Source organism: Neofelis nebulosa, chromosome 12, assembly GCF_028018385.1.
Source record: "Neofelis nebulosa isolate mNeoNeb1 chromosome 12, mNeoNeb1.pri, whole genome shotgun sequence".
NCBI lineage: Eukaryota > Metazoa > Chordata > Mammalia > Carnivora > Felidae > Neofelis > Neofelis nebulosa.
The window spans coordinates 58,669,441-58,686,086 of NC_080793.1; the positions used below are offsets into that span (position 1 = coordinate 58,669,441).

Below are 16,646 nucleotides of genomic sequence, written 5' to 3' on the forward strand. Positions count from 1 at the left end.
ATGCTCCTGATCTCGGGGGTGAAGCTCTCAGTTTTTTTTCCCATTGTGGGCCTTTCATATATGGGTCTTATAATGTTAAGGTAAATTTTTTCTAACCCCATTTTCTTGAGGATTTTTATTAACAAAAGGTGCTCTATTTTGTCAAATACTTTTTCTGCATCTATTGACAGGATCATATGTTCTTTCTTCTATTAACATGATGTATCATGTTGATTGATTTGTGAATATTGAAGCAAACCTGCAGCCCAGGAATGAACTTGATCATGGTGCCTACTTGATCATGGTGCTCACTTGATCATGGTGAATTATTCTTTTAATATACAGTTGAATTCATTTTGCTAGTATCTGGTTGGGAATTTTTGCACCCATGTTCATTAGGGATATTGGCCTGTAATTATCCTTTTTTAGTGGGGTCTTTGTCTCGTTTGGGAATCAAGGTAATGCTGTCTTCATAGAATGAGTCTGGAAGCTTTTCTTCCCTTTTCTTTCCTTTCTTTCTTTCTTTCTTTCTTTCTTTCTTTCTTTCTTTCTTTCTTTTTTTCTTTCTTTCTTTCAACAGCTTGAAGAGAATAGTTATTAACTCTGTTCTAAATGTCTGGTGGAATTCCCCTGGGATGCCATCTGGCCCAATTTCTTCACTGGTTATGGGTCTGTTCAAATTGTCTATTTCTTCCCTTTTTGGGTTTTGGCAATGTGTGGGTGTCTAGGAATTTGTTCGTTTCTTCCTGATTGTCTAGACTGTTGGCATATAATTTTTCATAATATTCTCTAATAATTGTATTTCTGTGTTGTTCGTTGTGATCTCTCCTCTTTCATTCATGGTTTCACTTATTTGAGTCCTCTCTCTTTTCTTTTTGAAAAGTCTGGCTAGGGACTTATCAATTTTGCTTATTCCTTCAAAAAAAACAACTCCTAGATTCATTGATTTGTTCCACTGTTTTTTTCTTTGGATTCTATATTGTTTATTTCTGCTCTAATCTTTATTATTTCTCTTCTTCTGCTGGCTCTTGGCTTTCTTTGCTCCTGTGTTTCTAGTTCCTTTAGGTGTGGATTAGGTTCTGTATTTGGAACCTTTCTTGCTTCCTGAGATAGGCCTGGATTGCAATGTATTTTTGTCTTAGGTCTGCCTTTGCTGTATCCCAAAGGGTTTGGACCGTTATGTTTTCATTTTCATTTGCTTCCATATATTTTTTATATTTCTTCTTTAATTTCCTGTTTGACCCATTTATTGTATAGTAGGATGTTCTTTAATGCCCATGTATTTGGAGGCTTTCAAAAATTTTTCTTGTGGTTGATTTCAAGTTTCATAGCTTTGTGATCTGAAAATATGCATGGTATGATTTCAATCCTTTTTTATTTGGTGAGGGCTATTTTGTGAACCAGTACGTGATCTATTTTGTAGAATGTTCCATGTGCACTCGAGAAGAATGTGTATTCTGCTGCTTTTGAATGAAAAGTTCTGAATATATTTGTTAAGTCCATATGGTCCAATGTATCATTCAGATACATTCAGAATGATACAATGTATCATTCAGAGCCACAGTTTCCTTACTGATTTATTGCCTGGATGATCTATCCACTGTTGTAAGTGGATAATTAAAGTCCCATATATTCACAGTATTGTTATCTATACATTTATTTATGTTTGTGATTAATTGAGTTATATATTTGAGTTCCCATGTTAGGGACATAAACATTTGCAATTGTTAGATCTTCTTGATGGACAGACCCCTTAATTATGATATAATGCCCTTCTTCATCTCTTGTTACAGTGTTTGTCTAAAATCTAGTTTGTCTGATATACGTATGGCTACTTCAGCTTTCTTTTGAATCCAGGAGCATGATATATGGTTCTCCATTCCTGCACTTTCAATTTACAGGTGTCCTCCAGTCTAAAATGAGTCTCTTGTAGGGAGAATACAGATGGATCTTTTTTTTAATCCATTCTGATACCTTATGTCTTTTGATTGGGGCATTTAGTTCACTTACATTCAGAGTGTTTACTGAAAGATATGGATTTAGTGTCACTGTGCTATCTGTAGGTTTTATGCTTGTGGTGCTGTCTCTGGTCTTTGTAGTCTTTGCTGTTTTCACTCACAGAGTCCCCTTTAGGAACTCCTGCAGGGCTGGAGTGGTCATGTGGTCATAGTGGTCATGAACTCCTTTAGTTTTTGTTTGTGGGAAAGCCTTTATCTCTCCATCTATCCTGGATGACAGCCTTGCTGGATAAATGATTATTGGCTGCATATTTTTTCCTATTCATCACATTGAATATTTCCTGCCACTCCCTTCTGGACTGCCAAGTTTCAGTGGATAGGTCTGCTACTACCCTTATGTGTACACCCTTTTAGGTTAAGGCCCATTTGTCCCTAGATGCTTTCAGAATTCTCTCTTTATCTTTGTGTTTTGCCAGTCTCACTATGACATGTTGTAGTACTGACCTGTTTTTATTGATTTTGAGGGGAGTTCTCTGTGCCTCCTGGACTTGGATGTCTGCTTCCTTCCCCAGATTAAAGAAGTTCTCAGCTATAATTTGTTCAAATAAGTTGTCTGCTGCTTCCTTTCTCTCTTTTTCTTCTGGAACTCCCATGATAAATATATTATTTTGTTTCATTGAATCACTTTTAGGGGGTCTAATTTTCCCCTCATGGTCTAGTAATTTCTCTCTTTTTCTCAGCTTCATCATTTTCCAAAATTTTATCTTCTATTTCACCTATTCTCTCCTATGCTTCTTCCATCTTTGCTGTCACAGCATCTAGCTTATTTTGCATCTCACTTACAGCATTTCTTAATTTATCATGACTATTTCTTAGGTCTTTTATCTCTGTACCAACAGGTCATCTGCTGTCTTCTATCCTTTTTTCAAGCTCAGCTACTAGTCTTATGACTATTATACTAAATTTTTGCTCAAATATATTGTTGATATCTGTTTTGAGAAATTCTCTGAATGTCATTTCTTCCTGGAATTTCTTTTGGATGGAATTCTTCCATTTTGTCATTTTGGCTAGTTTTCTGTCACGTGTTCTAATAGCTTGTTATGTGTCCTGCACCTATGAACACAACTACACAAAAAAGCATCATACACTGTCTAGGGGCTGCCATTTCAGGAAGTGTTTTGGAGTGTGTTGCATGCACTTTTTGTTGCGTCTTTAGCTCTCTATCTCACAGCTCATAGTGGTGGATTTGACCTTCTGCCAGGTGTACTTTGATTTGTTAATGAAGTAACCCTGGAAAAAAAGAAAAAGGGTAGGTGGAAGAAACCTAATACCATGCAAAGAGAGAAATGACAGGGGTGCAAAAAAAAAAAAAAAAAGACTGGGCAAAGAATCAAAGAAGGTATAGGGCTTAATTCAGAGAGAGAGTGAGGAAAATAAAGAAGGAGATACAGAAAAGGTGTAAAAAATATACAGTAAAAGTGACTGATTAAAGGAAAAAAATAACCAGAAAAGAGAAAAAATTATAAATAATAATTATATAATTATGTTTATATATATATATATATATATATATATATATATATATATGTAATAAGAATTGACCAAAAATCAAATCAGAAACTATGAGGCTGATACTAAAGGGGGAATAAAAAAAAAGAGAGTAGAAAGAAAAAAAAAGGGAAAAAAGAAGAAAAGGAAAGAAAAGAGAAAAAATAATAAAATATACAAAAAAACAGACTAACAGACAAAACTGTAAGACAGTTGTCTGTTGGTGCCTGGGACCTGTGGCTGCACTGGTCTCAAGGAGAGGCTGTCTGGTTCAGTTAGTGTCAGATCCAAGGGAGTAGATAAGCAGTTATCAGCCATGGAAGGGTGGGGTTTGGTGTAAGGGGGTCTAGCCTCCACTAGGAGTCCCTGTCCTGTTTCCTGAAGACCCACTCTGTTGGTGCTGCAAAGGAAAATAGCAACAACCTAATCACTCCTTCCTGGATCTGGTGTCTCAAACCATGCTGTTCAGTCCACCCTCACAGAGTTGTGTGAGTGGCTGGCCTGTCCTGCTCCACAGTCTTCTGAACCTCCTAGGTACTCAGCTGGGATTCAAAACCGGATGTCTTAAAGGATCCTGCTCCACGTGACCTGTTTCTGGGATAGTGCCACTCTGCTCAGCCTCTGGCTGGCGCCTGCACGGTCTTTTATCCTTGGGAGGCAATATACCCTCTTCCCACAGTACTCAAGGAAGGAGACTGTCCTCTCCCAGTGTGCCCCTGAGATCACTACCACACCCCCAGTGGGCTCTCCTCCCTGCCAGGTGCACATACAGAGCTGAGTCTGGGCTGAAGAAAGTCAAGCAACCCTGAAAACTCTGATCTTTTGCTCCTAAGTCTATTTGTAAATAGAAACTAACTCTCCCCATATTTCCCATTCCCCAGTCCATAGTCCGGAGAGGTTTTTCTCTTGTCCAAACACAATACCATAAGTCCACAGCCTCTCTTTCTCTTCCTTTTGTTTCCCCACGAAAGGCGTTCCCCTGCTCCATGCTTACACTGCCGTTTTATCTCTCCCAATTCGCAAACACGCACCTCTGTCCTACCAAGCTATCTCTTTCCACCTGTGGAGATTTTTCTGTCTCTCCACAAGTTGTATTCCAAGGTGTTCCAAGTGTTCTGACTTCAATACTGCTGTGTTTGAGGGATGAGGGAAATTCCGATCCCTCTACTTCTCCACTATCTTGATTCCTCACCATAATTTGGATTTTTAACCACATATTTTTCAAATTGAAATTTGTCATGTTTTCTAATTTTTTTTGGGGGGGGGTAAACTTCTGAACTTAAAACACAGATGAACTCTGAAAAAAAAATAAACCTATTATACTTAGCTCTCTAAGTGAACGTGAATGTGCATTTGGAAGAATTGATTCATAAAAGCCAGAGACACTGACTACTTCTTTAAACTTCTTTACACAAGTAAATTTTACATAAATTGTTTGTACTGTATTACCTGTAAGAGTTGTTCATGTAATATACTGAAATATTTACTTTTCAACGCTTAATGTAACGTGCAAAATACATAAATATCAAAGGTGCGGCCAAAGAAAGTATTTCTTCAGGAAGCTTCCACAAATAGTCCTCTACTCTAATATTTAGATAATTGAAACCATTCCTATTACCCCTCCAAATGGTATCATGTCACTAACTGAATGTAGAGGAGTGTATTTTGTTACTTAGTAATTTCCAACTAAAGTGATGCCAGTTATAATTGTTTCAGAGACTCTAATCTATTAACTTGCTTCAAAGTGGCCTTGTACGGGAAATGTTACAATTGGATGGACACTGGGAAGTTGAATCCCATTAAGTTGCTTTGCTGAATACTAAGAGAGAAATCATTTAATTCAGCTTCTCCGTGACTGATGTAAATGATGAACTTGGTAACTTTTGTCACTGTTTGTATTGCAAATGCCACCAATTTAATACAATCAAATTTTTTCTAGCCGATGTGGACTTTCTTTCCATCTGATTCGCCTATGGCACTCTTTGATTGACAAGTAGTCTACAATCAGTTTCCCTTTAAAAAAAAAACTTAAGTTTTATCCCTTATTTCTGTATATATTTTTCTTTTATTAGGGCTTACATTTGAAGTGCCCTGGGAGTCTTTGATATCTTATCTCTTCTTCCCTCGGACTGCCTACAATTCAGTTACAAAATACTCATTCTATCCCAATATTTTCTTTTAACTTCTCCCTCCCAAACTGAACTACATCAATGCCTTATTTCCTGGCAATTTTACGGAGGAGCTGAATAGAGTAGACTTCCAGTAGTAGAAACAGCTTTTTTCCGTCTTTCTGTTAGAGTTCCTTTCAATCTTGGTCATGCTGTCAAGGATCTCAGACAAGCAAAATGTTTGTTTGTTTGTTTGTTTGTTTGTTTGTTTGTTTATGGGTGACTGACATGTAAATAGTTAACTTGGGAAACTTGGGATGGAAACTTGGCAGAGGGCCAAGGTTGAGAATATTAATATTTCTCTATTAGTTTAAGGATGGCAAAGCAGTATGACCTTCTTCAAATGACCAAGCTATAATTTCAGCTGCTCCTAAGGATTTGTGTCTGCTTTTTTTTCCTTCATTTCCTCACAATCGAGAGAGTCAGCAACAATATTCCTATAATAAACCTCCCTGGCTTAGAGCCAATAAGTTTTTATAGGTAGGCAGAACCTTAGCTCATTCAGTTAAGAGTTTTTCACTCTGGGTATTGGAATGCCCTTATGCTACATAAGAATATTCTTAGATCTTCTCAGGAGATATGGGAGAAGCCAAAAATTCAGAGTTTAAGATCAGAAAGCATAAGACTTTTATGAGAATAACTCCAGTTTCAGTGATTAATCACTTTGAAATCCCCTATTTTCTGTTTTTCAACTTTCATTGCTTAAGCATAATAATAACAAATATTATTTTCTTGAGTCTATCCTGTTTACCATTGTAGGACATCAGAATCTATTCTATTCATTCTATGTATGTCTCAAACTCAAAGAAAGGCCCTACCCTTCTCTGAACTAGTCTATAAGAGCATACACAATGGAATTCAAAACATCCAAACCTCCACGTCTGTGTCATCTCTGCAAAGCCATCTCTGGTAACTGCCAAAATCACACTGAGTCAGTGCCAAACTGTGCCTCATTGGATGTAAACTATACTGATGTGTTAATACCTCAGAACTGTTGGAACTGGCAAAGAAAGTTGGGATTTCTGAGAATTTAATGCAAAAAGAAATACAGTGTGTTCTCATCATATGTGGGGAAAGAATCTTACTTCCTAACTCTGCTAATCCATGCGTCCCTAGGCAGTGCTTTGACTTTTAGAGATTTGAGTCAAATACCTTTATCTGAACTTTCTACCAAATCCCTCTACTCAGATTTAGGCACACACTGGTGAAGAGTAGGTTATAAATAATGTGATACTTAACACTAGGCTTTTCAATTCCCCTTTTCCCTTCATTCCCCATTAGACCTTGAAACAGTTTTTTGTGCCTTTTGAGTTTGGAGTTTATTTTTCCTGGTGATGGGATACTGCCTTGGAGGCTCTACAATTCTTTATATATTGTTTATAGCTGGACATGACCTTCAGATCCTACAGTGGAGCTCCTATATGCATGAATCCTATAAAAAGCAAGTAAAGGTTCAAGCTAACATGGGGAATTGAGGTCTAGACAGGAGAGAATAACTTGTTCCAGTCTCACAGCCACAAATGGGACAAAAATACAATTTACTCATTACCAGTTCACCGCAGCACACAGCTTCTCAGGAACTCTTGGTTAACATCTTCTTAAAGCATATTATCCAATATTATATGACACCAAACTATAGAAAGTTCACTTTGAAAATAAAATCAGTAAGGTTGCACCTGATTGGCTCAGTTGATTGAGTGTCTGACTTTTGATTTCAGCTCAAGTCATGATCTCAGGGTCATTGGATGGAGCCTCACATTGGGCTAAACATGGAGACTGCTTAAGATTCTCTCTCTCCCTCTTCCCCTCTCCCCTGCTTGTGTTCTTTCTCTCTCTCTCAAAAAAAAAAAAAAAAACCAGTAAGAAATAGTTATTAGAAGAAGAGATCATTTGTAAGTCCTTAGTTTTTACCTAATGTTCTTTTTCAAGATCGCATCCAGGATACCACACATATTTACTTGTCATTTCTCATTAGGCTCCTGTTGGCTATGAAGAGTTTCTCAAACTTACTCTTTCATGATGTTGGGAGTTCTTGAGGAGTATTGGTCAGGTATTGTAGGAGGCCCCTCTATTGGGACTTGTGTCATGTTTTTCTCCTAAGTAGACTTGGGTTTGAGAGAGGAAGATCACAGAGGATGTGTCATTTTCATTATATCATATCGAGAGTACACAGCATCAGCATGATCTGTGACTGCTGATGTTAACCATGACCACTCATTATCTAGATGAATGTTTGTAATTTTCCTGACTGTGAAGTTACTTTTTTCTCCCCATTTCTATTCTTTACTCTTTGGAACAAAGTGTCTATGCACAGTCCACATGTCATGAGTGGGGAGTTATATTTCTCATATTTTAGGGCAGAAAATATAAATAAAATCTTATGGAAGATTTATTTCTTCTTCCTCCAATCATTAATTCATTGAATCATTTATTTATATTTATGGACTCATGGACATTTATTTTATACTTTGCGTTATAATTCAATACTATTTTATTTTGTTGCTCTAATTGTTCTATCCAACTTTGGCCAGTGGGAACGCTTTCCATTAGCTCATGAGGCTCTTTGAAAAACCTTAATAATGTTTGTTTATTTGTTTTAAATGGATCACTTCATGAACTTGCATGTTATCACTGAGCAGGGGCCATGCTGGTCTTCTCTGTATTATTCTAATTTTCATAAAAGTAAACACTAATGTGTTTTTGTTTTCCTTTTTCTTTCAGCCCTGCCTTTATTTTTGGCACAGCAAAATGCTCCAGTCTCATCTTATATATTTCCTTCCCTAGTTCTAAAATCAGCCATTCACCAAGGAATATTATTCAAAACTAAGATTTGGGCCCTAGGTGGGCTCATTGTTACTGGGGTGTCATTTCTTTTAGGCTTTCTCACCTGATAGACCAAAGGAATATATATTTGTATACTACCCCTGTATACACACATAAGTAGAAATAAATGTATATAGATAGATGATAGATGATAGATAAATAGATAGATAGTCAGACAGGCAGATAGATAACATATAACTATCTGTAATAATATTAAGCTAAACATGAGTTCTTACTGACAGTAGTTATTTTTAAATTTCTCCCACCTCTCATTTAAAAAAAAATATGTATTTATTTATTTATTTATTTATTTATTTATATTATTTTCTTAAGGAGAGAGACAGCATAGTGGGGGAGAGATGAAAAGGGAGAAAGAGAGAATCTCAAGCAGGCTTTATACTCAGGATGGAGCCTGATACAGGACTCCATCACACAAACCTGAGAACATGACTTGAGCTGAAATCAAGAGTTGGATGCTCAACTGACTGAGCCACCCAGGTGCCCCCCCCCCACCTCCCAATTTTTATTCTTTTCACATTTCCTGGTTTTACTCTGTCTTTGAATTATCCCCTTTAAATTAAGTTGGCTCATCTAAGTAACAGTATTCTGGAAGCTTCTAAAGATCCACCCACCATCAACATACTGGGAATCTTCATTCTCCCAACAAGTTTTTTTTTTCAAGCCTCCATGCCTTTGCATATGTTATTTGCTCTGTATAGAATTCTCTACACAAACTATTCCAGTTGGTAAATTTCTTTTTACCATGCTGTACCCTATTCCAGGTGTATTCCTATCCCACCACCCCAACTCTTGTTTGAATGTAGCTGTTCCAGTGAAGGTTTTCCTGATGTCTTAACCTAAATAGTTATGTGTACCTTTCATTCCAATTTTGTAGTAACTGCCTTTCTTATGCTGTGTACCTTATTTTATTATAATTGTGTGCTTAAATGTCTTTGTCTTTCAATAAGTTGTGAATCTTCTAAAGTCACTTCCAAGTCTAAAACAGTATCTGGCACACAGTAGATATTCAAAAAACCTTCATGAATTGAATAATTGAATTAATTAAAGAGGAGAATATTTTATAGGGTTTAAAAGGGCAAGCATATAGATGAATTTGAAAATGAAACTTGGAACAAAGTTATATTAAGGTTGTTAACTCTGAAAAAGTCTCCAGTCCCAAATTATCTACTCCATTTACCTGTCACAGGGTGTGAAATTCACCATTAGAATTTCTTTCATTCAGTTCAATATATTTTTGTTCAAAGTAACCTATTTCAAAGTGAAAATATATCCATCCAGAGTAACCTTTTAACTGATAGTTAATGTATTGTCAGTCCTTAATGCTTTAGTGTGTGAAATCATCAGATCTCCTGATAGATAGCTTTAATACTAAGCACTGACTGCACAGGCAGAAGAGGGTTTATTTGGTTCTTTTTTAAAAAAAAAATGTTTATTTATTTATTTTTTTATTTTTGAGAGAGAGAGAGTGGTGCGGGGCACAGACAGAGAAGGGAACAGAGCATCCAAAGCCGGCTCTGTGCTGACAGCAGACAGCCTGATGCAGGGTTTGAATCCAAGAATTGTGAGATCATGATCAGAGCCAAAGTTGGATGCTTAATTGACTGAGCCACTGAGGCACCTGTTTATTTGGTTCGTAAGAGAATTGATGTTGATATTAGACTGGTGAAAAATATGTTTTGCCCTTTATAATTTTTTACTTGAATGAATAATTAACTTTCCCAAATCTCAATTTTCTCATCTAGGAAGGTTTCTGAAATCTGTATTATTGAAAACTGTTGTGAAGGTTAAACAAGATTACACAAATGTCATCCCACTGCCTCATACACAGTAAGAGTAAGCACCCAATAAATGTCAACCACTATTCTTAGTATGAAAATACAAATATATTCCCCAGGAATGAGAATTTTGATAGGCTTTTGGTAAACAGAGATTATTTTGCTTTATAAGGGATAGCTGATATTAGAAAACCACAACTGGGATATTAAAAGGATTTGTAGAATTTTCCGGAAACCCAAGGCATCCATTAGAAAGTTGGAAACCTGAAGGAAACAGATTTAAAAAAAAATAAAAGATTAGATTGGCTGCTAGAATGGGTTAGAGTATATCCATGACGGATGCTGAAAAGGAACATTGTGTCTATTACAAAATATTATGATGGGTTGTGTTGGTTTCGAGAACCTGAAGGTTGACTGGTGATTCATTCTTTCAACAAGCATTTACTGACAGAACACTATGTATGGTCCAGGCACTAATCTAAGCACTGAGGATACAATAGCAAACAATAGAGAAAAAAACAAATCTGTGCTCACATTTAAATGTTAGTGGAGGAGGTAATATTTCTCTAAGCTTGAAATACGGCTCCAACGACAAATGGTTTTTCATGTTACACTGATTAAAAGTAGGTTATGCTTTACTCTTGTGAAATATATCAAGTAAGTTCTAGAATAAGAACACATATTTATTACACATTTCATATGTGCAAGAGACTATGCTAACCCTTCTGTTAAATAGTTAAACTCTCGCAACAAATTTATGATGTAGTATCACTATTATCTTAATTTTTCCAATGAAGAAACTGAATCACAAGGAAGGAACTTAAATTTTCTGAGGTCACATACCTAATAAATGATAGAGTCAGTATCTAACACACCGAAGTCTGACACCAGAACCCTCAAACACCACCCTATAAAGTTTAAGACAAATAAGAATGTCCTCTACCAGCCCTCTGCTGTCATCATTTTCCCCTAAGACTTCACAGAGAATAGTCGATTGGCACATCTCCAATACTCTTTCTTCCTGTGAAGCCATTCCCTTCCAAATCCATAGGACATGAGTCATTCAGGAAAGAAATCTGAACCAAAGTGGGTCACATTTTTGCAGCTTAGGTCACATATAATTTTTATTTTTAACTGAACACAAAAGTCAATACACTAGTAGGTCTGGGAGCTGTATTATTTTCTCTATTAAAAAGATATATATATTAATAAGATATATATATATATATATATATGTGTGTGTGTGTGTACGTATATATATGTGTATACACACACATATAAATATATATACGCACATATATATATATATGCATATACCTATTTGAATAATCTAGAATATGCCTTTAAACACAGTTTTATTTTTTAATTAAACAAAATTTAAGTTTATTTTTTTTTTTGAGAGACAGAGAGAGAGGGAGAGAATGAGGGAGGGGCAGAAAGAGAGGGAGAGAGAGAGAGAAAAAAAAAGAGAGAGAGAGAGAGACAGAAAGAGAGAAAATCCCATGCAGGTTCCACACTGTCAGCAAGCCCAATGCAGGGCTTAAACTCACAAACTGTGAGATCATGAGCTGAGCCAAAATCAAGAGTCAGACACTTAACCACTTGAGCCACCCAGGTACCCCAAACATAGTTTTTAAATACTCCAATCCCATACCTAGTCTACAAAAAATACATCAAATTTAACATTTTGTACAAACAGCATAGCCAAGGTAACTTTAATAGGCTACTCTAACAGTAGTTGGTAATAAAAGCATTCTGTAAGAAAGGGGAAAAGAGCAGGAAAAGTGATTCAAGGAATATCCAATAACTATAAAAGCAAAATTGCTAAAATACATGAATTCTTGATTTCTTTAATGGATCGCCAATTTTTAGGCAAAGAAAGACTACTAATCTCAAGCCATTTACACAATGTCTAAAATCTGTATTTTAAAATATCTAAATCACTCACCTTATTCCTATTTAATTAACTGTCATGAAATGAATATCTTGTGGGTTAATAGAATCACTAAAGCACAAACTGAATAAGAACATGTTTGTTGAAAAATAAGGATACTCTCTAAAACCCAGAGAATATCATTAATTTGTTTCATGGAAATACTGAAATTCATAATTTAGACTAAATGATCAGCTTTGATATTTTTTCATTTATTTATTATCCAGTGATATTATTTACAGTTAGACATAATCTTTAACTAGGAATAAAAAGTACAATGAAACACAAGGATTTATAATGTTTGTGTCCTAGTTGTTAGTTTTTGCTTTGAATTTGAATTCAATCATAGCTACTCTTTGACAGCTGTCTTTTACTTTACTGTACCAGATCATCTCTCATGGTTTGTTTTTTTTTTTTGTTTACTTAGAAGTTTCTTTATAGTAGAGTCCCATTCTATTAATCACTGCAGATATTTTACAATATCCTATTATAATGTGTTTCATGTATAGGATATAGAATTAAGTGATAGTTTCAAGCTTCATCTAAATGCAGGGTACAGACATGAGAAGTTATAGAGCCATTTATAGGAGTTAAGTATAACAGAATTTCTCATTTAGTATTTTTATTGCTATTTCACATTTGTAATTACAGTACAAAAGTGATTTTAAATCTTTCTTATGATAGTCTTCTTTGCAGTACCATGATTTAACATAAGTGCTTCTATTTTCAGTTTTAACTTAAGCATAGAAAAAATGCTAACTTTTTGATTCTCTTAAACTAAAACGGGCAGTATGTCATAATTAAATACTGGAATAGAGAATCACAGCAGAAGAGGGATCAAATTCCACCTCCATTACTTACACATTGTGTGATGTACAGCAAGGCACTTAACCCCTTTAAAATACAGGCCACTCATCTGTAAAAGTGAGGTCAATTATATCTGCTTCATATAGTGGTTGTGAAGATAAATGGTAACGCAAATAATAGACGACTTGACATAAAGTAGGTTGCCTTCGATGCCTGTGAACTTTGGGTTATATTAAGTTATTCTTCTCCTTTTCAAAGGGTATTCTGTAAATTCCTTAAGTAATTTGGTAACTAAATAAATATCTGTATTGTAAATTTAAATGCTTTAACAGGAGAATGCAAAAGAAGTCCTTTTCAATATTCACAGAACACCAGGCCATGTACCTTTGGGACTCAGAGAAATTTTAAGTAATGTTAGCATGTAGGTAAAGCAGGTTTCAGCCCAGCTGTGTTTGTGTATATATATCACACGTGTGATCATTTCTGCCTCTGTAGATCTTAATTGGGAGAAGAATATGATTCACTTTGTCAGTTTCAGTTTCAAGGTGTTTTTCACATCTTGAAAATGTTGAATTAGTTTAAAAGTTGTATACAGCTTTTGGGGGTTTGAAGAAGAGAAGAACTGAAAATCTAGGTTAAGGTATTTAAAAAGTAACACACTGGGGTGCCTGGGTGGCTCAGTCAGTTAAGCGTCCCACTCCTGCTCAGGTCATGATCTCACAGTTTGTGAGTTCAAGCCCTGGATTCAGTTCTGTGTTAACAGCTCAGATCCTGGAGCCTGCTTCAGATTCTGTGTCTCCCTCTCTCTCTGCCCACTCTCTGTCTCAAAAATGAATAAACATTTAAAAAAATGAAAAAAAAAAAAAAAAAAGAAACACTACATGCCATGTCATTTCAACAACAGCATGGAAGAGAGGCCAGGATATTGATATCCAAATCCAAATTGACTGTAGTTGATCAGAGGTATGATCTGGAAATACTACTTATTATTGAAAAAATATGAATAAAAATTATTATTTAACAACTACTAACTAACAACTTATAGAAGTAGTCAGATCTAAGAGGTAAAGGGGACAAAAAGCTGGCATGAGACAGTCATACAATGCTGCACTTTTCTTTTTCCTTGAGTAGACCCACAGTATGTTCAAATGAACAGAAACACAATTTTAAATGGAAGTTCAAGCAATGTCCTAATAGTTCTTCTGTTCAAAACCCCTTTACCTAAACATGAATTAAATCAAAGTGAAAGGAGATAGCAATGATTATAATCAACATTGTTTTGCTTATGACTTTCTTATTTTATTTTTTTTATGTTTCTTTATTTATTTTGAGACAGAGAGAGAGAGAGAGCAGCAAGGAAGAGGCAGAGAGAGTGAGTGAGAGCGAGAGAGAGAGCGAGAGAGAGAGAGAGGGAGAGAGAATCACAGACTGCGCTGATAGTGCAGATATGGGGTTCAACTTCATAAACCATGAGATCATGACCTGAGGTGAAATCAAGAGTTGAAAACTTACCGAACTGAGCCAGCCAGGCACCCCGATTTTGTTTTGTGTTGTTTTTTTAATGTTACTATTTTCTGGAAAAAAGTAATAAATGAGAAATTTTCATTAAAATTACAAGCATATGAAACTATCTTATTAGAATATAACAAAAACAAGAACAATAATAGTGGCAGCTAATATTTGTTGATTGTTATAAATACCATGGTGATATGTTTCATTGAATTATTACCCTATTATTTATCAATTTACTCATTTGTCAGACAAGAAAACTGAAATTTGGAAAGGGGAAGTTTCTCCAGGTCATATAGAATATGCACACACTAACTTCCATTTGAGTTGAGAATGTGAGTAGGTAAAAGAGATTCAAGTTGTAACTATAAAGGAATGTCATTAACATTAGAGATTTTTAAACAATGAAGCAAATTGCCAAAGTGATGCTACTGGATCCATTGAGAAGGTAAAAAATACCTTCTCTTCCTCTTGAGTTTATTTAAGTGTTGTTCTTAGAGGTAGGTTTCTTGACATGGGCTTTAGGAATTTGGCTATGCCTAAAAAATTGTATACAAAATCATATGTGTATGTGTGTGTGAGAATATCTTGATATCTGTGTGGGTTTGTATTTGGATATGTAAGCAAATGTGGATGTGTTTGGGTTTACTTTTTTAGGGACAGGAGGAAATAGTTATCCAGTTTTCAAAAGTTTCCATGATACAAAAAATGTTTATAAGCAAGTCATTGTTTCATAGGTAGCAATGATTTAAATTAATTAAAAGATAGACTGAGGTATAGTAAACATTTTAAGAGTTTATTTGTACAAAAATGGCTTGGAAATTTGATTCGCTATAACCTTATATTGATGGCCATTTGCCTTATGTGGAAAAGCTTAGTGGGATGTGTGTGATTAGTTGTGGTTAGGTTTATATGCCTAACCTTAAGGCATTTATAAGCTTAGGTTTTGGTTTGCTTATGTAGACTGCTAAGGTATTTGAACCACCTCAATCTAATGGCCTCTTTGTTTAATTAATTTTACAAGATCAATGGTTCGAATATCTCTCTATGCATTATGCCTGGAAAGATTTGTGAAAATATTGGTAATAGGTTCCACCAATTTTTTAATTGGTCTTGGGTGTGGCTCATGCATTGCCATATTGAAAAGCTCCCCAAGTGATTCTAATGCATAATTATAATAGAGAATACTTATTTAAATGAGATGATATGGATCATTTCAATATTGTTTTGTAGCAACAGCACACTCATTGTTCTATTATCATAAGAGGATAACTTTAATTTTAGTTTTTAGTTTTCTTTAACTCACAGTTTTTCAGTGTTAAATTATATTTAACTATAGTTTTCAAATATGCTTTTCACTTGTCTACAGTTACTGAGTTCTTAGGGCTTACCTTTCCTTATTACTCTCAGATCACCGTTTTCCAATATCAATACATTTAGGAAATAGACACTGGCATTGTAATTTTAAGGAATAAAACCTTCGGGGGTGCGGGTCAAAATATAAGCCCTTTAAACTAAATAGCATGGCAGCACATTAAATGATCAGGCTGAAAAAAGAATAAAATTTTGCTCATTAATTCAGATCCTGAGAAGAGATTGGCATCAGTGTTGTTCTCCAGGGTACTGAGCATTTTAGTAGAGAAAGCCATATTTGAAGTCATTGTTAAAATCAATATACTCTCTGAAGATCAATCATTAATATGATGCCACTGAGCTAAAGTCATTTCACACAAAATACCAAAAAACAAGAAAATGCTTGTGTGTGTGTGTGTGTGTGTGTGTGTGTGTGTGTTAGAGAAAGAGAGAGAAAGAGCAGGGAGAGGGAGGGAAAAGGGAGAGGAGGGAGGGTATAATTTGCATACTGTAACTAAAATAATAATGACTTTGGGACTGGTGTGTTTGGCCATAAAGCCTCTCAAAGTCTTCTAAGACATGTCTGTTTTTCCTTGATACCATTTTAAGGAAACCAACGTAGAGTTACTATTTAGAATTGAAGATAAACGGTTGACCCCATTGAAAACGCAATGAATCATTGAGCTCCTAACAAAAATGAATAAAAAGTACTAATGGCAACATTAAAAATACTCTTGTATTTAACTCTCTAAACAATTGTACTTTAAAGATG

General features: G+C 35.3%; 1 non-coding gene across 1 annotated transcript; it reads right to left on the minus strand.

Annotated features, from left to right (window-relative positions):
* Positions 1-8,247: 8,247 nt before the first annotated feature.
* LOC131492257 (U6 spliceosomal RNA) lies at positions 8,248-8,353 on the minus strand. Its single transcript, XR_009251963.1, has one exon. It is a non-coding gene; the product is annotated as a U6 spliceosomal RNA (small nuclear RNA).
* Positions 8,354-16,646: the final 8,293 nt, after the last annotated feature.